Source organism: Lissotriton helveticus, chromosome 7, assembly GCF_964261635.1.
Source record: "Lissotriton helveticus chromosome 7, aLisHel1.1, whole genome shotgun sequence".
Lineage (NCBI taxonomy): Eukaryota > Metazoa > Chordata > Amphibia > Caudata > Salamandridae > Lissotriton > Lissotriton helveticus.
The window spans coordinates 1,109,497,974-1,109,520,370 of NC_136068.1; positions in this window are offsets into that span (position 1 = coordinate 1,109,497,974).

Here is a 22,397-nt window from a genome sequence, read left to right on the forward strand (position 1 = left end):
GCCCCAGAGCATTCCATAAATACTTGCAGGCATACACCGCTGGGGCTTGTTTTTTAATCTGTGGGCCCAGGGACTGCCACCCCGGGGCTTTTATTAATTGATTAGTGGGGGAACACAGCCCCCCCGCTACCCTGGAGACCGCCAACCGTGGCATTTTTTTAAAAACTAAAACACCTGTGTGGGGGGCCTCGCCGCCTCACATGCCCCAGGGACTGCCACCTTCCCGCGTCAATAATATTTAAAAGCGGGGGTCCATAACGGACCCCCGAGCCCCGGGGACCACCACCCCCTGGGGCTTTGTCAATGTTGGGAGGTAGGCCGCGCGGCCCCCCTCCTGGAGCCAGTGATGGCCCTGGGGACCGCCACCTCCCAGGGCCGGCTCCTGCAGTGTCCCAGGATACCCACCCCTGGGACACTGCTGTTTGCTATGGCAGGGGGGGAGCCTCGCGGCTCCCGCCCTGTCATAGTTAATTGTGGTTTGGATTTTGTAAGAGAGAGCACGAAACCTGCATGTCAGCAGCTCCCCAAGTGGAAAAGCAATGCTGGCTCCCACAGGAGGTGGGGAGCCCCCATGGACCATGGGGGAATTGGGCCTCCCCCAAAGGTCCCCAACGAGAGGCCAGGCCCCAGAGATGGGGTCCCTGGGGCCATAAGTGGTCTGAGAGAAGGGCCACACGGCCCCCCTCCCCTTCAATAAAATACAAAAAATACAAAAAAACAGAAAGGCCGGCCCCGGGGGATGGGGTCCTCGGGCCATAAATGGCCTGAGGAGGGGGGCCATGCGCACCCTTCCATTTAAAAAAATAAAAACAAAAAAAATAGGAGGCAGGCCCTGGGGGATGGGGTCCCCAGGGCCCATAAACTAGAAAATGAAGGGGGGCCACACAGTCCCCCTTCTTGAAAACGAAAAAAAAGAAAATAGAAGCAATCGTGCCGGAGGCCCGGCCCCCTCCAGCAACACTCTGCAAACGCACCCTGTGGCGCGTTTTAAGTTGGGGAAGTAATTCCCCTTCAATACTGGGGGTCCCTGGGGGCCAACTAGCCCACAGATACCTCTACTTAGCGCCACAGAGCTGCGTTACAGAGTGGTGGTCCAGGCCATGCCCCTTTTTACACCTCTCTGCAACGCAGCTCTGTGGCGCTTACTGGAGGTACCTGGTGGGCTAGTTGGACCCCAGGGACCCTCAGGATTGAAGGGGACTTAATCCCCCAACTTAAAACGTGCCATGGGGTACAAGTGAAATGTCCAACTAACTATAACACCCCTGAAACCTATGGTTTTTTCAGTGAATTTCAAAGGTTTTTTAAAGGCTAATTTCTAACTATAATGTGCCTTAAACCTATGTTTTTTTCAGTGAATATATTTATATAATTTAATTATACATTAACACCACTGTGCGCACAGAAAATCTATTTAATAATGGAATCATCCATAAAGAAAAGGAAAAAAGGATTTAAAGCATTATGGCTGAGGGATAAGATCAGTACCCAGAAATTAACTGAAAAACATGTACAAATAGGCATTGTCATATATAAATACCTGGCGAAAAATATTGCCAACATATGGAGTGTAGATAACAAGATACCCTACACTCCGATATAAAATATTCAACACCTCATAAAATGAATAAAGTTCATATAGAGATAATCATGTCTAAAATCTAGTATGTGTGTAAGTAATTGAGTAACATTCCAAATAATGGTGGCCTATACGTCATAATAAGCAGAATAATAAAAATAGAATACGGGTTAAAATTGGAAAATACGCTTTATAATGTTACTTATAATAATTTCTTTTCACCAATATACACTTGCGGGTAACACACTTAAGTATAAATAGTTTCAAAACCCCAATTAACTATATACGCAGGTAATGTGGCAATTCAGTACACTACATCTCCCACAATACACTATGTAAACAAAAATTATCACCAAAAGTCACATGATTCTTTGAATTGTTTTTATTGGTTGAATTGAATGTATCCAACTTGAACCGTGAACAAGCTATCAGGGATAGCGAAACACGTCGGTTTGTCTCCTCTATCTTGATGTGACTGCAATAAAGAATTGGGGAACGAAAAAGCCTGTGAGTGCGTCTTTATATTTTTATTTATATATATAACCAAAAACCCAGCGAAGCTTGAGGCCGCACAGCACTGCAGGTGAGTAACAACTCTATTTAAACCAAGCAGGCAGCTTAACATCCCTTTGAAGTCCATGGCCTGATGCGTTTCGATGCCGCTGTTTGCATCTCCTCAGAGGCCGTGTCAGTGGAGGTGATTTGTGGCTACCGCATCTCCCCTGCGTGATTCCATAATAGGGGGCTTCAGTGCTCCTCCTTTGGTGGCAGTTCATTTTTAAATGCACGCTGGGATTTGAGGTCTCATTTTGCCAGTTAAAGCCCTCTAGTGGGTTACCTCCGCTGCAGCTAATTATGGACAATTTTTATCGGCCCTCCATTAGGCCTTGGATGAACCCCCTATTACGGAAACACGCAGGGGAGATGTTGTGTTTCTTTATTTCATGATCATCAGCACCTCCCAGGGGCAAGGCGACTAGCAGCACCATTGAGACTCCGGTGGAAGAAGGTGGACAGTCACAGCAGTCCCTTGCAGGCTCTTCTGCTGGCCTCAGTAAGTTGTTCTATTGTTATATTAATACTTATACTTCCCTAACATTTACAGCTCCTATTCATTACAAACTGTTTCCTAATTCTATTTTTTACAAAATAGTCTTTGATCTTCTTCAAATCTAGACTACTTTCTACATTCTTATCCTGCCTCTACCATCACTCTCTGTGCTACTACTATTTAAGATTATCGATCTGTGAAGAAAGCTAAGCTTGCCCAGTTGGCAAACGGTGTTAAACAAAAGTCTGACCCAGAACAGAAGTTGAACCCCCAATCCCCTGACCGACTATGCAGTGTGTCTGACCAATGATTTTACGACCCAGAACAACAGAGGAAGACTACCGCCGAGTCCCGGCCTATCTGAGCCACTGAAACATGACTTCCAAGTGCAGTAGTTCAAACCCTTTCGCTCACTCACTCGTGAACAAAAACCATACAGTGTTTGTTAGTTTTAAAGTCTTATTTTCAATTTCTTTATTTTTAATAGCGTAGTATTTGGAGCGAGCACTGCTGATAGATGACGTTAAAGTTTAAACAACATTCCCATGAATCAAATTACTTTAACGTAATAGTTAACAGACACATGAAATTATTAGAAAAACTGTGCGGGATCTACCACCTACTTTAAAGTACTTAAAGTACTGCTGGTGATGACTTACTAGTAGTTGGTGAATCGTCCTGTTGGGAGAAGGGCAATGTAATCTTCTTTCTGTAATTAGAAAAATGGTGCACGTTAAGCAAGCATTCATCAGTTGTCCTAAGAAGTGTAGCATTTAATGGAATAAGCATATAAAAAGTTAACACCCTCCCCTAAACCATTACTATTTTTCAATCCCAGTAATAAAAAATATGTTATGTAACATTTCCTTCCATTACGAGACGAAATAGGGGGTTGTGAATGGCATCTAAAATATGACATGTTTTTTCTAGACGTCACAACATCTGATGCAGCACAGCTGACCACCAGTGCCGGGGCCAGCACTGCGGAGGGCTCCATTCTAGGGGCGGATGCGGCGGCGCCACCAGGAGGAGATGGGGGGAAGGCTCAGCGGCGGCAGACGGCGGTAAGTTATTATACTCCTTACTTATTGACATTTTTGAGTAGGCTCGCAAAGGAGTGTATGATGTACTGTACAGTACACTAGTACAAGTACACTGTACTGTTAAGAACAGTTACTAATTTAGAACTACTTTTTTGGCTATCACGGAGAAGACAGTCAACCTTGACTTGTAATTGCATTAGCGGCGGTACTTCTCGGGTAAGCAATGGCCCCCTCTATTTGACTTCAACTCAGCTGGCAAACTTTTATTGTGAAGCCAAGTCATATCAGATGTACTATAGGGATGTGAAGAACGAAAAGTGAAAGAAGGGTGAAACGAAGGACGAGCGAGTCTTAACATTTATGACTGTAAAGAATGGTGTTTTTGAATGCAAGTCAAGAGAAGATGGTGGTTTCCAAAATATAATGAAAAGGGTGTTAGTTGGTTGTTGAGAAAAAGAAAACTTGGGACATTTGAGACATTAGGAAGAATGATAGACGTACTTTGGAAGCCTGGATGTTATCTTCTTTTTCCTCATCAATAGCAGAGGTGTATGATGTAGTAGAGCAGACGCTGAGTGGATAAAGATTGTTACTTTGAACAGCATGTCCGTGCCAGAGTAGCAAAGCTGAGGAAATCCAAATACTAGAATTTGTGATTGATCACAAATACTCCCTGCCTTGACTAACAGTACAGTACTTTACTTTGCAAGCACAGCATCTATTGTGTATGGATTGTATAGTTGACAACATTATATCAAGTCAAGTCCCTTCCTCCGCCAATTATGGGTTCCACACTCACTCCCTATGTAATAATTTTATTTCAGCTGCGTCATGGGTGAACTATCGCTGTAGCTCACTCAATCTATCAAAACAAAGCACCTAAAGGCATCCATCATATAACCAAAGATCATGTGATCGGCAGTATAATGATATATGATGAGAATTGAATAATCTCCATTCTTCTTTTGTTGTACTAAAGGCCCGGGGGGGCAGTGCGAAAGATATCATTACATTGAGCAGTAGCCCTTGATGTAACCGAGTATGGCCAGTGGCAGAGCCACCCCTATAGAAAAGTAAGAGCTTCCTATCCCCACCTGCATGTACTGCTTAAAGTACTGCGAGTCTGCGTCATCATGGCTGAGTGAGCTGTCATGCCGGCTACCACAAGTTCACGTACCACTAATTTCTTTTGCAAAACAAGAGAAAAAAACAGATGTCATTTTTTTAGTACTCTCTGACTATGTATGTAATGTATTAATGAGTCCATCCATAGTACTGCTAGTGGAATTCCTGAAACTCCCAGTAATGTCACAGGCCTACAAAGACGGCGGAAAGATACATGGCAAAATGTTATACTGTGTTTGCTACTTGCTGGTGTTACTGAGAGTCAACTTTCAGAAAAAATATTTTGACTTTATGTTAAAGACTATTGGCTACAGTATTTTTCTTTCTTTCTTCATATAGATGCTACTCCAACAAAGCTCACCAGAAAGGAGATGGCTGTCCGGACCAGGGCCCGTAAGCTGGAGGCTATTTGTGCCGAGTATCGGCGGCTGTGGGCTTGAGAGCAGGAGGAGGAGACAGCAACCAATGCATCCTCCTCTAGTGCCCCCGTGTCCACCAGCCAGAAGCCTCCAGCCAAACGGAGCAGTGGCCCGACAGCCTCCCGCCGCCGCCGCACAGCAGCAACACGATCAGCTGCCCCCCAGATCCTGGATGTTATGTCAGCGCCGCCTCCGTAAGAGAGTGGAGTACCTGGAGCGGATGGCCGGAAAACATCAGCGCCAGCTCTGGGACCTCCGCAAATAGCTGCGGGACGTGCAGTAACAGCTGTCCACACTACGCCACCGGAGGAAGTGACTGTCCCTTGCCCCTTTTTTAAACACTGTTTGGGGGTGGGAATTGGGTATTTGGGAAAGGGGACTTTTGGACATTGCTTGGGGTTAGGGAGAGGGGGTGAGTTGGGTTAATTTACTTTATTGTATGACTACATAGATATATTTCTTAATAATTATTTTTCAAACCAAAACATAGTATACGCGTTCATATTATTTTGTGTGGGGGTGGGCGGTGGTTACTGGACGTTTGGTTTCTTTCAACTTACCAGCATGAATGAAACATCTAGTCCTGAAATGTACCAAAGTGCCAGTAACCGAGTTAGTGAAATCAGTAGCCCTACTAGTACTTTACTAGTAGTACTGCCAGTCTCTGCTCTACTCCCAGTCCTAGCCCATTATTCTACCTTTCCAAAATGCTTATCTTACCTGTGATTCGTGTTTCAGAATAGGGGTAGCCACAGGGCTGCCTGCATGGCAAATGTTGATTAAGATTCGTTGTTGACATGTATCCTCGACGGATGAAATATCATTGTTGTGCTGGTCGTAGTAGTGGTGCACACTGGCAGTAGCAGCATATGAAAAAAAGGAAATGAAACATTGAGTGGCCTGAGCGTAGCATTAGAAACAGTACGATAGATAGTACACTACAGAACAGTGCCATAAATTGTAGCCTAAGCAGTGCTAAAGTATTCTAAATATAACTTTACTAGCTTCGTGGACTATGGCTACTATAAGAAATATTATGAAGGCAAAGGATACTTAAACATAAGAATTAACCATTTGATTCATCATGTGTACGAGCATGATGTTTGATGCTCAATTCACGATGTCGCACATGAAATTCCATTTTCCAACATGTTTCTGGTGCTGCTTAGACCTTATCCTCCCCTGCAAGTATGTGGAATTTCTTGTTGTCATTGTCATACATCAATGAAAAACCACACAGCCCGGGGGAAGAGGGTTAGGGTTTTTGAAGATTGGATGGGAATGGGGTTTTTTGGGAAACGTTTTGTGAAGAGAAGAAAAAAAAACAATGCATGGACAAACAACAAATGAAGAGAAACACATTTTTGGATTCAAAGATATCCATAAATCTTTTACGGGACATAAAGGTAGTGCACTACTGCATAAAAATAGCAAAGAAATGTATGAAATAGCTGGAGAGATGACTTTGAAGCAGAGAACAAAGAAACGCACTTAGTCACATTCGTAGAAGTTCAAATTTTTTACAACAATAACATTTAAAAGATAAGGAGAAGTTAATAGAGAATACTGTAACTTTATGTTTTAGTTGTCCTGTTGAATTGGTGAAGTTGCATGCATCCTGCCATTCCTCTTATTCGCGATATACTCCTCCATTCCATCTTACGCTCCGTCGATGAATATTGGTGACCAGACACACTGTCCACTGGCTGCCTGATGAGTAATTGCGGATTGCGTCTGAGTTCAGCGTTTGTTCCATGGCACATAGTAAAAGCCATCCTGTAATTTTTGATGGGAAAAAACAGTAAGTGAACCAGTTAAAAAAATATAAGGTACGCTGTGTAGTGCAAAAATAACACCTTCAGTTTCAGAGTCAACAGTATTACAAAACATACAAGCATCATTTTGAAAGTGTGTACTCTGAGTCTCCTTTTCAAGGATAAATAAGTGTGGGCGAAATTTGCAGATCTTTCCCCTCAAGCTAGGTGTAAAGTGTAAACTGTGATTTTTTAACCCTAACCCTAACCCTAGGCCCTAACCCCCCTTTTTCACCATGGATTTAGTCCAAACCACTTGATTCCGATATTAGACCTTCCCAGCAATGCCCCAAGAGCCGCCAACCCACCCACAAAAAAGCAGAACCCCCCAAACAGCCAAAAAGCAAAAATGGAAACTCTCATACTTAGAATATTTTCGGCCTTCTTTCAATTCTGTCCAAACGCGCTCTGCAGCTAGGCCATAACTACCCTTTTCCACCATGGATTTCCTTAAAAACAAATGCAATTAAAATTAGACTGTGCCAGCAGTGCTCCCAGACCCCAAAACCCACCCCAAACACCAGGAACCCCCCCAAACAGCCCCCCAAAAACAGGCAAGTGAGCAAAAACAGAAAAAGATTTTCACCATGGATTTTGTCCAAACCACTTGATTACGATATTAGACCTTCCCAGCAATGTCCCAAGACCCGCCAACCCACCCCCAAACAGGCAAAAAGCAAAAATACAAAAACGGGGACTTAGAAATATTTTGGCCTAGTTCCAAAATCACTCCATGCGCGCTCTGCAGCTAGGCCCTAACTCCCCTTTCCAACCATGGATTTTCTTCAAACCACTTGCAACCAAAATTAGGCATGCTCAGCATTGCTCAAAGACCCCCAACCCCCCCCCAAACAACAGGAACCCCCCAAACAGCCCCCCAAAAACAGGCAAGTGAGCAAAAACGGAAAACAAATTTCACCATGGATTTTGTCCAAAACACTTGATTCCGATATTAGACCATCCCAGCAATGCCCCAGGACCCGCCAACCCACCCGCAAAAAAGCAGAACCCCCCAAACAGGCAAAAAGCAAAAATGGAAAAACTCATACGTAGAATATTTTCGGCCTTCTTTCAATTCTGTCCAAACGCGCTCTGCATATAGGCCATAACTCCCCTTTTTCACCATGGATTTCCTTAAAAACAAATGCAATCAAAATTAGACTGTGCCAGCAGTGCTCCCAAACCCCAAAACCCACCCCCAAACACCGGGAACCCCCCAAACAGCCCCCCAAAAACAGGCAAGTGAGCAAAAATGTAGAAAAAAAAATCACCATGGATTTTGTCCAAACCACTTGATTCCGATATTAGACCTTCCCAGCAATGCCCCAAGACCCGCCAACCCACCCGCAAAAAATTAGAAGACCCCCAAACAGGCAAAAATCAAAAATGGAAAATGTCATACTTAGAATATTTTCGGCCTTCCTTCAATTCTGTCCAAACGCGCTCTGCAGCTAGGCCATAACCCCCCTTTTCCACCATGGATTTTCTTCAAACCACTTGGAATCAAAATTAGACCTTCCCAGCAGTGCTCCAAGACCCCCAACCCAGCACCGCAAGTCTAGAGCACCCCAAAGAAACCCCCAAAAACCTGCAATACAGGTATATTCAAAACATGGTAAATAGCGCTGTTCACAAAAAACATAAAAACCAAACAGCAATTGGTTTCAACAGAGACAGACAGTCATTGCTGTCCACTGCATGCCATCTTCTCATTATTCATTACCTGTTCTACTTTTTGTCCGCATCTTCTTCGGAAAGTGAGGGTCCACAGGGCAGCTTCTCCTGTCAATTTCAGAAGTAAGTCTGTCAACAATCAGCAAGCATGTAGTCAGTCGGTAATTTCAGTCCCACTTGAGGGGACTCGTCTACGAAGACAACGTTTATTTATTCTCCATAATCCATCCATCTGCCTTGAGGGAAATGGATAGGGGGAGTCTGGAGGAGGAGGATAGAGGAGCATGATTGAGTTGTGAACTTGTGAACATCAGGAATGCAGACTGCGGCCCCTTCAAATCAATAAGGAAAATACGATGAAGACAGTGCTGATGATGGACTTATTGTGATTAGGTGTTGTGGTAAAAGTTGCAAAACAAAGAAAGACACACATGAATAAAAGTGAATAAGGACGAAAAAAAAGGAAGTAATTTTCAGGCCTCGGTGTCAGGGAAGTAGAGCTCGTCCTCAAAGTCTATGAATTGAGACGGGAGTAGGTCAGGTGACAGAGAAGAACTTCCGTCGGCGTCACCTAAGTCGGTGTCCTCTTCGTCCTGCGTGCATTCACGTATTTTGTAATCGGGTGGTATGAAGTGCTGATTCATCTTGATTATTGTTAACCTCTCCACATTTTTGGGCGAGAGGCGGGTCCTTTTTGAAGTTACAATGGCACCAGCAGCACTAAAAACACGTTCAGAAGACACGCTTGTGAGTGGGCAAGACAAATAATTTAGAGCCAAGTTGGTGATCAGTTGCCATACAGAGCTTTTCCTATACCAATATACCAATGGGTTCTCATTAAGACAGACCTCTGTTCGGTCATCCAGATAGGCCTGCACGACCGACTCAAGGTTCTCCAGGGTTGCTTCACTTTGCGTACCATCTGTGACCTTTGCAGCAGTGGACCGAGCAAATCCTTGCTGAGTTAGCCAATCCGCTTCCGACAATATATTTTTTGGGGCCTGGTGCAGGTGAGGATGATGATACGGTTGCTGGTGTCGTTAACGGCTGTGAGGGAAAGTGACTCCCTTCGGCCACGGATTCAGAAGTGGAACTTGACGCCGGATGGCCTGCTGATTCAGTTGTACTTGTGCTGCCTCCTTGAAGGTTCTGCCGCTCTTTTTCGAACCGAGTGGCTGACACAGCTAGCCAATGTTTGTACTTTGAAACATCTGCTTCATCAAAAGGAATCAATGCTTTGCTAGCCACTGCCTTTTTGTACCGTGGATCCAGAATAGTGGCACAAATGTAATGTTGTTGTGTATGTATGTTTTTAAGCCTTTCATTGTGAAGTAGGCGCCTTAATAACTTCGCCGCCAAATCATATGCTTCTCGCTTTTCACCATCATCTCTGAACGTTGAAGACACGTCCTTCAGTTGGTGCTCTAGCATGCGCAACAATGGGATTGCTTTGCCCAAAGAACAGTCCTCCCTGCTGACTTCACGCGTGAAGATCTCAAAAGGACGAAGCATGTCTGTCAGGCTTGCAATTAGCTTCCATTCCTCGAACTCTAGCCTCATCTCTTTCTGAGTAGAACCCAGTTTATATACATACTCATTTATTACCTCCCACTGCTCAGACAGACGCTCAAGCATGTACAAGGTTGAGTTCCAACGTGTTACCACCTCCTGGATTAGTCCTTTGACTGGCAGTTTACGTTCATGTTGAATGCTCCTCAGCTGCTTCCGGGCCTTAAAAGAATGGCTGAAATGTGTGCAGATTCTTCGGCAGATGGTCAGTAATTTGATGACTGTGTCTTCTTTTTTCAAGAATTCTTGCACCACGATGTTAATACTGTGCGCCAAACACGGCACTCTGAAATATTCACCATCAGTCATGGCCCTAACTATATTACTGCCATTATCAGTGGAAACATAACCAACTATGCGATTTCTTGGATGCAGCCATTCTTTGACCTTCCTGTTAAACTCCTCCAAAAGGTTAGCTGCAGTGTGAGATTTCTCCATGGCAAACATGCCTACTGTTGCATGTTTGCGAGTAGCTTGAAAAACGTTCTCCGTGTCAACACCTGCTTGTTTTAACTGTTGTGTGACCCCTGCAAAAGAGACCCAGTGTGCAGTGATGCACATGTAATCAAGGGCTTGGCAACTGGTCCACATGTCTGTTGTCATGTGGATAGTGTGAACAGTACTCTTCAGAATTGCTGCGCCAATCACCTCCAGCACATCTTGATGTAGTGCTGGAACAGCAACCCTGGCAAAATAGGACCGGCTAGGAACCTTCATTTAGGGCAGACTGTTGCCACAAATTCAAGAAAACCCACCCCTTCCATGAAAGAGAAAGGAAGAAGGTCCAGCGCTAGCATTTTAGCCAGCTTTGCGTTATACAGACTTACCGTTGGGTGGTTGCGTTCAAATGGCGCCTCCGACCAAAACATGCTGCTAATGGTGGGCTGGACCGTTTTACGTGATGATGATGATGCAGACTTCACACCAGTTAGGCTCATTGATTTAGTTTTTTGTATTGGTGTCTGTCCCAGACTCTTAGTGTGCCTTATACATGTTGCAGGGGTAGAGGGTGTGGGCGCTACCACTGAAGTGCTGCTGCCAGGGGTACTGGGTGTACCAGAAAAAATGTCAGTCGGTTCTTGACTTCCCCCCTGCACAATCAGCCCCTCGTCAGCATCAGATGCAATGTGAATGGATACATTTGGATCAGTTCTACTTTAGACTTCCTCGATCTTACTTAGGTGCGCATACCACTGGATAGGGTGGTGTTTTTTTAGATGACCTCTCTGGCCTCCGGTACCATAGTTGGTACCGAGCTTACCCCGACTAACTGATACTTTACAAATCGAACAAACGACCATGTTTTCCGCCTTTTGGCTAACAGTAAAGAAGTCCCAAACTGGGGACTGGAGATGTCTGCTGGTGGTGGAGGTGCTACTTTGACTTTCAGTGCCAGATGAAGTGGAGGATGGGCGTGGCTGAATCTGTTTCTGTTGTTCACTTACAGCACCACTACTTGAGGTAATGGAGGTCGAGCTGGATGGAGGTCCCTGCCGGCCCTTCTGACGAGAAAATATGGAAGCTGTAGGTCATTTTAGTGTTGTAGTTAACTGCGTTGGTGGTGGTACCAGTGCCACACCGCCCACATCCGTCTCAGCAGCCATTCGGGCTAGGGTGAAAATGTTTGTCTGCTGCATGCCCGCTAGGGCTGGAGTGACGTCTGTGATGACTGGGTCATCGTCAGACTGTTCATCAGCAGCAGTAGACACCACTTCTTGTTCGTCGTCATCACCCATAAGTCAAAGCCTTGCGGGAACCTTCCTTTTAGGCTTAGCTACCTTTGTCGGCTCATGGCGTGCCTCACTCTCAGACTGCATTTGTGGGTTCCAATCAGGATCAAGGTCATCAGAATGAAGGGGGCTTGAAGAAGATCGTGTAGTAGTAGTTGCCCTCCTTGACTTTTTTCTTGCTGGGGATCTGGAAGACAATGGATCAACATCAGGAGGAGTGGCTTCCTTGGATGATACCTCCGCTTCAATATCAATTTCCTGATGTGCCCCTACTTCTGGAGGAATAAGCGTTGTAGGCAGTTGTGCCGCTCCATGAACCTCTAGTTGCACCTCTCCATGCACCTCTCCATGCACCTCTCCTTGCGCCTCTCCTTGCGCCTCTCCTTGCGCCTCTCCTTGCGCCTCTCCTTGCGCTTGTACTAGTTGCACCTGTGGTTGTCGTTGCGGCTGTGGTTGTTGAACACTCGTCCGCTGAGTTACACCCGGCGTTTATTGGATGGTACTTTCTTGTGATGAGCCAACATCACTGGTCGATGGTGATTGAACAACCAAAGTGGCTACCACAGCAGCACTCATGGTCTTGGACCTAACTTGGCATGGTGGCACTGAGCCCAATGAAGCGGAGGTGCTGCTTCCAGCTTGGTCCACGGCGGACACCGCTGCTGCAGCAGGCGTAGTTTTTTTTCCTAAAAAAGGTGTCGGTTGGCACACCAGTCTTCTTGGTAGGTGGTGCCACTTGCTTCTTCTGCTCCTTCTTACTGGCAGTGGCACTGGCAACTTTTTTCGCTGAAGCGCTACGGCGACCTTTCTTTGGGCCCATCTTCTTCAGATGTCAGAACAGCAGGCCGCAGTTGCACGAGTTGCAGAGTTGTCTTGTCTGTGGCCACACATGACGTCACGTGATGTTGTGCTGCACACACCGCTGCAGGACTTCTTCCTGGCACTGGTGGTTCTCTTGAGCACCTAAAAGCAATGGAAGCCAGAGGAACATCAGTTTAGACACCCCAAAAAGTTGAAAAACACACAAAAATCACCACAATCCAATGCCATCCATGCCCTCAATGATGTTTAAATTCAAGACACCCCTCAGAAAGACTAGGTCCATGCACCACTGAGTACCCCTGGGCCTAATGGAAGAAAGCAAGGCAAACTGGGTGCAGGCCTGTAGCGATTACCAGGGGTACTAGGGCCAGAAAGGGACAAACAGTGTTGGTAAGACGATGCATAACCCGCATCTCGCCACTGGAGGGAGCCTGGCGGTTACGGAACTACAGTCCCCAGAAGCTCAGCAGACATGGAAGCGGAAGCGTGGTGTCGACAAAAGCCTTCCGAGGTAACGGCTCGGGGCTTGTCAATCAGGACCTTGAGTGAGATCGGGACGGAGCCCTTGCCTGCTCCGTGGAGAGGATTTCCAGGTACATTGTTGGCCTTGAGCAGAAAGGATTTCTGCTTTATTGAAACTTCTCGTAGACTGCCTTTTGCATTTAGTTTTCGCGAGCGAGCCCCCCGCATCCGTAAGACGGGCGGCCTCGCTCTTCTGTGAGTGACGTTTGTGAGACCCGCGCAGGAGCGCGTTGTCGTCTCCGTCACTGGTGTTCTTTCCTTGGGACATTTTCCTTTTGTGATTTCTGGCGTGCCGGTACCGGTACGTGCTACTCAACGTGACTCCTTGCTGATTTTGTTCCTTCTTTGTTTTTCCCCTGCTGATTTTGCCTACGTTGAGAAACCCTTGCTGAAACCACAGTCACCAATTATCCGGCTGCTTCCGAGGAGGCTGTTTGTTTTCCACTCGGATATCTGCTGTTCATGGTTTGCTTCCTTGAGGGGTCACAGGCGCTCCAGTCCACCATATCAGTTAGTAATGACCCTTCGATATATGTTATGTTTCTTTAATGCCTGTGAAGTGCGGGGATTCTAATTGTTGGTTCTTGTTCTTTCCTTACCTGCAGTATACCACCGGGGGTTCTTAGAGACCGGCGAGTGAGTGGGTGGACGGCATACAGATATCCCTTCAGAAGCTCCTCTGGACAACCTTTATTATTTTATCCACTTCCCTTTTCCCCGGGAGGCATACATACACAGCTGTGTTTTCCTTACACTGTGTGTGGTGCGTTCTGGAGAGGAGGGGGGATATTCATCTATCCATCGTTCCTGCTGACATCTCTCAGAGGTTAGTGGTATAGTACCATTGACGTCGTGACAGATTGACAAGCCCACGAACTAATTCAGCCTGAGCGATGGATACAAATACTGTGTTGACTTCATTGTTGGAGAGTTTATCTACACTCCAGCAGGAGGTTCATGCCACACGACAAGAGAACCAGGACCTTAGAACCGAAGTAGGTTCCCTTAGACGTGAGGTGGCTGGCATCGCTCGGAAAGGGAGGAGTTATATCAGAGAGGGAACGCTTCCCCCCCCCAACACAAAACCCGGATGGGGCGTCTATTGGGGGTGGATTCTTTGCTACTCAACCCACTAATCCCTCTCCTTCAGGTCCCGCTCCCACAGTCCATGTCATCCAAAACCCTGGTATACCTTTAGTACCTCCTGAGCGATTCTATGGGGACACCAAGAAGTTTGAAACATTTCTAAATCAGTGTAGGCTCCATTTCCTCTGTAAACCAACCGTCTTCATGGACGATGCATCAAAAACATCGTTCATGATGTCATACATGGGGGGCAACGCTGCCAATTGGACTATTCCGTTGATGGAAAGGAATGACCCAGTGCTACACAACTTCCAGGATTTCTGTAGCGAGATGAGGAAGCTGTTTGATAGGAAAACACACATGCTGTCTCTAGACCGTGAATTGATGACTCTTCGTCAAGGATCACAGGATTTGTTGACGTATATTACCACCTTTAATCGGCTAATAGTGGAAACGGAATGGCCTCCTGAGAAATGAACCTCTTTGTTTTATCAAGGATTACGGGGGGAGTTGAAAGACGTGCTCTCCCAAGTCGTGCAATTGCCCAAGACATGCGATGAGATGATAGACCTTGCTGTTCAGCTCGACCACAGAGTACAAGACCGAAAAGGCGACAAAAATAGAGGGGAAATACGTTCTTACTTTCCGAAGTCTCGCCCTCCTCCAAAGGACTATACCAAACCTGGGATGGGAGTAGAGCCCATGCAGATCGGAGGGGTTCGGGGTCCCTTGACTCCTGAAGAAAGAGAGAAAAAACTATGTCCAGAAATGTGCTGTTTGTGCTCAGAGTAAATCCAGTCATTCCAAACCTGTGGGGTTGCTACGTCCCATCCCAATCCCTCCTTCTCCTTGGCATACAGTATCGATGGATTTTATAGTGGAATTACCCCCTTGTGAGAACTATACCACGATTCTAGTCTTGATTGATCATCTGACAAAAATGGGTCATTTCATTCCCCTGAAAAAACTGCCTACCTCTTCCGAATTGGCCTTGGTGTTTCTCCAGCATGTAGTGAGAGCTCATGGTATACCTAGAGTCCTAATCACTGACAGGGGATCCCAATTTACCTCTCGCTTCTGGAAAGCTCTCTGTCAGGCATTACACATTGAGGCTCGGTTATCGACCAGTTTCCATCCCCAGACTGATGGTAAAACCGAGCGGCTTAACCAGTCCCTGGAACAATACTTACGTTGCTTCACACTGCAGAACTCAGACGACTGGTTCCCTCTGGTATGGATGGCGGAGTTCGCCTACAATAACGCAGAACACTCCACATTAGGGTGCTCCCCTTTCTTTTGTTTATACGGGTTCCATCCTGATATGCTCCCCTTCGAGTGGCCAGTCACCTCCACTCACCCTTCCATTCAGGAGCATCATGCTCACCTTCGGGCGGTATTGATTGATGCTCGAAGCCAGTTGGCTCTATCTCAGGCGGCCCAAAAACAATGTGCAGATCGTAAGCGGGTCCCTGAACCCGAATACAAGGTTGGGGATAAGGTTTGGTTATCAACTAAGAACCTGCGTCTGAAAGGGAGGGGGAAGTTGGCGCCTAAGTACATAGGGCCCTATGGTATTGAGGGACTGGTTAACCCTGTGGCGGTCCGTTTGTCTCTCCCCCGTTCTTGGCGTATCCACCCGGTGTTTCATGTGTCTCTTCTTCGTCCCTGTCGGGTGGGTATGCGTCTTCCCTCGCGTCCTGGCCCCGTTGATGTGGACGGTGATGAGGAGTATGAGGTGGAGGAGATCCTTGATTCCCGTTTGTCCAGTGGGAGGTTGCAGTACCTTGTAGCATGGAAAGGGTACGGGGTAGAGGATAGGACTTGGGAACCTTCCGCCAATGTGCATAGTCCCTTGTTGGTGGAACGGTTTCATGAAGCGAATCCTGGTAGGCCTGGTCGACCGCCGGGACGTCGGTCCTCGAGAGGGGGCTCTGTACCGATTACCAGGGGTACTAGGGCCAGAAAGGGACAAACAGTGTTGGTAAGACGATGCATAACCCGCATCTCGCCACTGGAGGGAGCCTGGCGGTTACGGAACTACAGTCCCCAGAAGCTCAGCAGACATGGAAGCGGAAGCGTGGTGTCGACAAAAGCCTTCCGAGGTAACGGCTCGGGGCTTGTCAATCAGGACCTTGAGTGAGATCGGGACGGAGCCCTTGCCTGCTCCGTGGAGAGGATTTCCAGGTACATTGTTGGCCTTGAGCAGAAAGGATTTCTGCTTTATTGAAACTTCTCGTAGACTGCCTTTTGCATTTAGTTTTCGCGAGCGAGCCCCCCCGCATCCATAAGACGGGCGGCCTCGCTCTTCTGTGAGTGACGTTTGTGAGACCCGCGCAGGAGCACGTTGTCATCTCCGTCACTGGTGTTCTTTCCTTGGGACATTTTCCTTTTGTGATTTCTGGCGTGCCGGTACCGGTACGTGCTACTCAACGTGACTCCTTGCTGATTTTGTTCCTTCTTTGTTTTTCCCCTGCTGATTTTGCCTACGTTGAGAAACCCTTGCTGAAACCACAGTCACCAATTATCCGGCTGCTTCCGAGGAGGCTGTTTGTTTTCCACTCGGATATCTGCTGTTCATGGTTTGCTTCCTTGAGGGGTCACAGGAGCTCAAGTCCACCATATCAGTTAGTAATGACCCTTCGATATATGTTATGTTTCTTTAATGCCTGTGAAGTGCGGGGATTCTAATTGTTGGTTCTTGTTCTTTCCTTACCTGCAGTATACCACCGGGGGTTCTTAGAGACCGGCGAGTGAGTGGGTGGACGGCATACAGATATCCCTTCAGAAGCTCCTCTGGACAACCTTTATTATTTTATCCACTTCCCTTTTCCCCGGGAGGCATACATACACAGCTGTGTTTTCCTTACACTGTGTGTGGTGCGTTCTGGAGAGGAGGGGGGATATTCATCTATCCATCGTTCCTGCTGACATCTCTCAGAGGTTAGTGGTATAGTACCATTGACGTCGTGACAAGGCCTGAGCACACTGCCTGGATTCAAAATGGTCCCTTGTCCCCCAGCCACATGGCCAAGCCCTGCCTGGACCAGGCCTCAAAATGGCCCCCACCCACATAGCCTGGCCCCAACAACACCCCAAAAAGTCGGTAAACACACAAAAATCACCACAATCCAATGCCATCCGCGCCCTCAATGATGTTTAAATTCAAGAGGCCCCACACAAAGCCTTGCTACATGCACCACTCTCTACCCGTGGGCATAATGGGTGAAAGCAGGGCAGGCTGGGTGCAGGCCTATGGCTCAGAGCACACTGCCTGGCATCAAAAAGGCCCCTTGTCCCCCAGCCACATGGCCAGGCCCTTCATCGACCAAGCCTCAAAATGGCCCCCACCCACATGGCCAGGCTCCAACACCACCCCAAAAAGTCGAAAAACACACAAAATCACCACAATCCAATGCCATCCATGCCCTCAATGAAGTTTAAATTCAAGACACCCCACAGAAAGACTAGGTCCATGCACCACTGACTACCCCTGGGCATAATGGTTGAAAGCAAGGCAAACTGGGTGCAGGGCTGAGCACACTGACTGGCTTCAAAATGGCCCCTTGACCCCCACCACATGGCCAGGCCCAGCTTGTACCAGGCCTCAAAATGGCCCCCACCCACATGGCCAGGCCCCAACACCACCCCAAAAAGTAAAAAAACACACAAAAATCACCACAATCCAATGCCACCCATGCCCTCAATGATATTTAAATTCAAGACACCCCACAGAAAGACTTGGTCCATGCACCACTCACTACCCCTGGGCCTAATGGAAGAAAGCAAGGCAAACTGGGAGCAGGCCTGAGCACATTGCCTGGCTTCAAAATGGCCCCGTGACCCCCATCACATGGCCAGGCCCTGCCTGTACCAGGCCTCAAAATGGCCCCCACCCACATAGCCAGGCCCCAACAACACCCCAAAAAGTAAAAAAACACACAAAAATCACCACAATCCAATGCCATCCATGCCCTCAATGATGTTTAAATTCAAGACACCCCACAGAAAGACTTGGCCCATGCGCCACTCACTACCACTGGGCCTACTGGCTAGTGTGGCTTTACAGGCACCCCAAAATAAAAAATAAAAATCCACATATAGTGAGCTAAAATTCAATGACATAAATGAGACTTAAGTTCAACAAAACTCACAGAAACAGTTGTATCATGCACCCATGACTAAACCTGGGCCTACTGGATACTGTGGCTACCCACTGTGGCTACCCAAAACGTTTTAAAATTGTAGTTGCAGCAACTGCAATGCCCCAAACAAACAACACCAACTTACTTGTAAAATCTCATATCCAAAAGTGAAGTCCAAAAAGTCCTCAAATACAAATATCCAGCAGCAGCCACAAAAAGTAATCCTTCCAGCTCCAGATCCAAATGAAAAGTGACCAGGAGATGGACAAAGCACTGGGAGGAGCCTGCTGGACAGGAACAGGAAGTTGGAGACTCTGGGGCACTTCCTTCCCCCCCCCCAAAAAATGGACTCCTTCCACAAAAAAGTGCAGCCAAATCTCAATCTGAGGAGTTATTATGATCATAATCATGATTTTCAGAAGGTTTATGCTGCCTGCGGTGGATTTCTTGTGTAGAATTGCAATTTTTGCAATTTCGGGAAAGCGAGCTGTTCAAATCTCCCGCCGGATGTCAGCTGCGTGCCGCATCTACGTGTTCGGCATTGTTTACTCCCGCGATGCGTGATCGCGGGCCCTTATGACATACTCGCGTTGTCAAACTCTCGCTGTGCAAGATGGCAAACCGCGATGACGTAATTGTGGTCGAAAAACTCACGCGCGATCACGCAGCAAGATCCAAAATGGCGCAGCACACGCAAACCGGGAGAAAAACAACTCGGCGGACTCAGAATTACGGTAAGTCAACGCCGCGAGCGCGATATTGTATTTTTCAAGCGCGACCAAGCAAAATAATTCGCAACTTGCGAATTTGCGGATTTTTGGGCAAATTCGGGCGATTCACAAACCGCGAAATTGTCAAAAATCGGCAAATTCGCCTGCGAAACGGATTTTACACCCACGCTTAGTATTGTCATTTAACAATGCCAATAGCTCAAACACTTGCTAATGCGAGACCAATTGCATTACAAATGCCTTGTTTAATACACTTCAACCAAAGCGCTAAGGACACCCTGCACGCAGTAACACACTCAAACAGAAAAATACATGTAAATATTCGAGCTCACATTAGCACGCATGTAGAAACACAGCTCAGCGCCCTCGGGAAGTAAACGTGCCTTTAACGTACCTGTTTCTTCGATTCCCACTATGCTTGAGCATGTCAAATACAAGAGATTGCACTGCACCGGCTCCAAGCGTTGACAACTTCCAGTTCGGTACCTCTAAAATGGGAATGGCTAGGTAGGTGATGCTATCAGTGAAAGCAGGTGAAAACGTGTTTAAATAATTAGAAATGCCGCACGCCTTTTTTATCAAGCTCGCTTAAAAAAGGTCTACAGTAAACTATCATGCGGGACTTTATGTTTGCCACTTAGTGCAGTAGAAGAAGTCTTTCTTCCCATTTGTAGTATTTATCATATAAATAAAAAAAAAAAAAATGATATAATGAATATTTATGAATGCTTTCTCTCCACTCAAATACACAGTGTCTGCCTCTAGTGTGCCGTCAGTTGCTTCGGTCAGTGGCATGGTATGCAAATCCTAAAGCCAAACTGACCATTATTTATTTTATAGTCCAAGCATCATCAAACTAGCAAAGCATTTCACAGAAGAGCCGCCCTCCCCCATAACGTGACGCATGTCTTGGAATATTCTTAGTTGAAAATCTGGTCATAACTGTCTTCAACTCGGCTTCACCTGCCAGCACCGGCCCTTAAAATAACATACAGCTCGATGAAAACGTTAAATCTGTGCTAAATCGTTGGGGAAAGGGGCAATTATGTTGTCTGTTGTCAAACACGGTGGTATAAATTCTAAAAGACCAGCACCATAGCTGTAATTTCTCCCTCAAGTTCCATCTACGACTTCGGGACCCAATTATATGTCAGTCTCCCAGAGATGCTGCGATGCAGCGTCGAGAGACAGGGCTTACAATCAAGCAGAGTATTCATTCCGGTGACCATACGATTAAACATCTGCGGGATTTCCTTGTTTCCATTGACGGCCTTTCATTTCAGCAACACATGCGTTATGGGAGTCGTAGTCTGTTTTTGAATGAGTGGAATGTGCTAAAGCACCTTATTACAAACAATGCCTGTAAAAAGATATATAAGAAATGAAATAAAATCGCTATTTCGGAAATATGGATCACTATATTTATCGATAATTTAGAAGTCACATCCTGGGACTTATGGCATAACAGAAGACAAAAGCTTCTGTCACAGTAAGCCGTCAGTGGCCGTAATTAGTGCTCAATGTTGTAATCAGCAAGCCATATCAACTCTTCGTAGTCTTAATTTCACCTCATGCCTTTTTTAATCGACCACCTGTCACACCCTGCCTTTTTATCTCCCTCATATAAGATCCTGTTTTCTACCTTTGTCACGTTGTTTCCGTCTTTTTCTTCCTCCTACCTTTCCCCTTCATGCTCTTGCCCTGGGTCACATGCTGATGAGGAAAAATAAGATGTGATCCCCACAAGTGAGAGCCGGTGGGGGAGCAGTGCCTGCCTCTAGTGACATCTAGCAGCCTGAATAACGGAGGGGGTCCGAGCGACTTTGGCAGCCTCCCTGTGTGACTTGGAGCCCCAATCCTGAGCTCCATGACTTCTCGCAGAATTCTATAAGTGGACTAAGGCTGAAGTAATACACTTCCTCTACGATACCTTTAAAGAGTCCGCCGGTCGGGCTCCCTGGGCCTCCCTCTCCTACAAAGTCCTTATTACGGTCCTCCCAAATCCAGGGAAGGCTTCCCTATTCTGTAGTAGTTATTGCCCCATCTACCTTAACCCCTTGACCGCAGCGTAAATTCCGCCACGGTGCTGGGGAAATAATGAATGGGCGGGGTTCGGACGGGGTTCGGATGGCCCCCGACCGTCCTCCGCACATGCCCACTGTGACGTAAGCCAGCCGGGGCCCGTTCGACGCATGCAAGGGGTTAACAGTGATGTCAAGATCTTGGCCAGTATGCTGGCAGCTAGCATCAAATGGTGTATTCCTTTCCCAGGTTTTGTGCCAATATTTAGCAGACTCAAGGTTTGAATGGGGTCAGTATGATTGAATAGGAATGTATGTGATCATAAATAGAAGTGCAAATAAAGGTCTAGACTTAATAAATCCTTCCCAGAGGATGTCTTTTGTGAAATAGTTCTTGTTAGAACCCCAGTCTTTTGGGTGTCCCAAGGGTTCCTCTCTCTTTTTTTATATATTTTTCCTTTCCTAGTCCATCAAATGCACGTAGGGATTTTCCTGGGTCGCTTGTTGCACAACCATATGCATACGTTGGCCTATGCGATCTTGAATGCTGTGGATCTGCCAGAAGACGCTCTGGCCCTGTCACTGGATGCCAAAAAGGCCTTCGACAGGATAGAGTAGGATTTCCTATTCTGTGCGCTCAAGAAATTCGTCCTCGGCACAGCTTTTATCTCTAGAATATGCTGAGAATATGACTCCCCCTTGGCGCTGGTCAACTATGGCGGCTTCCTCTCGGATCCCTTCCCAGTCTGCCGCGGTACAGCACTGGAGTGCCTTCAGTCTCCTTTGCTGTTTCTCCTGAACATGGAGCCCCTGGCAGCGGCTCTATGCCAGTCAGAACAGATTGTGGCCATCCTCACATCTGAGGGACCCTTAATGCTCTACTTATAAGTGCATGATATTCTGCTCACCCTCTCAGCATTGTCCTCCTCCATACCAGTGTTGTTGGAGACTACTGACGCTATTGCTAGAAAGAAGGTCAACTGGAGGAAGAGCAAGGGTCTACTACTCTCGAGAGTGACCACCTGTGCTGCCATCAATGGGTTCCCATTACAGTGGAGAGCCTCCCATC